Below are 1,772 nucleotides of genomic sequence, written 5' to 3'. Positions count from 1 at the left end.
GTTTCTGTTATTATATCAAATCATCTGTTGGAGAAAAGTATAACAAACTTGAACATTATCGTGGAAAAAATGCTTCACAAGAGTTTGTAAAACGATTAGAAAAGGATTGTATAAGACTCACTAAATTAATGAAAGAAACAAATGAACCGATGAAATTAACCAAAGAAGAAAAATTAGAATTTAGAATGAACAATATCTGTCATATTTGTGAGGGGGAAATTAAGGAGTCTAAAGTTAGAGACCATTGTCATCTTACTGGTAAATATAGAGGTCCCGCTCATTCCTGTTGTAATCTTAATTATAAATTACCTTCTTTTATTCCAGTCTTTCTTCACAACAGCGCCAACTATGATACACATCTATTTATAAATGAACTTTCAAAAACACCAGGGAATATTTCTGCCACAACAAACACAAGTCAAAAGTATATTTCATTTTTAAAAATGATATTCACAAAACCTTTAACTCGTATTAGGTTTCTAGATTCTTACAAGTTTATGGGAACACCACTAGCCTACCTCGCATCAAATCTAAGCTCCACGGACTCTTTTCCAAATCTTAATTCATTCTTTCCAAAAGAGGAAATTCTCACTAAAGAGGAAATTCAGATTAAAGAGAGAATTCAAAGTAAAGAGGAAACTCTAATTAATGAAGAAATTCTAACTGAAGATGAAATTCTAATTATAAAGAAAATTCGAACTAAAGAGGAAATTCAGATTAAAGATGAAATTCTGATTAAAGAAGGAATTCTTACGAGAGAGGAAATTCAAACAAGGAATGAAATTCAAAGTAAAGAGAAAATTCTTACAAGTAAGGGAATTTATCCTTATGATTATATGGATTCATTTATGAGATTTAAAGAAACACAACTTCCTTCAAAAGAAAGTTTCTATAATAACCTTTATGAAGAAGAGATAAGTGATAAGGAATATAAACACGCACAAGAAATATGGAAAATATTTAAGATAAAGAACCTTGGAGAATATCATGATTTATATCTAAAAACAGATGTTTTATTGTTAGCTGATGTGTTTGAGGCTTTTAGAACACTCTGTCATAATAAAAATTGTTATGGATTAGACCCTGCCCACTATGTCACAGCTCCTGGTTTAGCTTGGAGTGCAATGTTGAAAATGACAAAACAAGATATAGATTTAATCAGTGATGTTGATATGCTTTTGATGATTGAGAAGTCCAAGAGAGGTGGAATATCACAAGTATGTTAGAAAAGATATGCGAATGCAAATAATAAATATCTCCCAAATTATGATGGTGAAAAAGATAGTAATTATTTGATGTATTTTGATGCTAATAATTTGTATGGATGGGCAATGTCTCAATCTCTACCTTATGGTAAATTAGAGTGGGTGGAAGAAAAGGATTATGAAAAGGCTTTGATGAATATTGTTATTTCTTCTCAAGAGGAATTGAATGACGAAGAAGAAGGTTATTATTTTGAAGTTGATTTGAGGTACCCGAGTGTTCTTCATAATAAGCATAAAGACCTTCCTTTTGCATGTGAGAAAGAAACCCCAAAGAAAGAATGGTTCAGTGATTATCATAAAAGATTTAATATTAAAGGCAAATCAACAGAAAAGCTATTAACAACATTCTATGATAAAGAGGGATATGTTTTACATCAGAGAAGCTTAAAACAGTTTTTGAGAGAAGGATTGAGAGTAGCTAAAATTCATAGAGTTTTAAAATTTAAACAAAGTCCTTGGGTGAAAAAGTATATTCAATTCAATGCAGATATGAGAGCAAATACAAAA

Source organism: Eptatretus burgeri, unplaced genomic scaffold (assembly GCF_056783735.1).
Source record: "Eptatretus burgeri isolate ZD-2024b unplaced genomic scaffold, Ebu_testis_v1 Ebu_testis_scaffold_46, whole genome shotgun sequence".
In the NCBI taxonomy this organism is placed as follows: Eukaryota; Metazoa; Chordata; class Myxini; order Myxiniformes; family Myxinidae; genus Eptatretus; species Eptatretus burgeri.
This window is presented reverse-complemented; position numbering follows the sequence as displayed.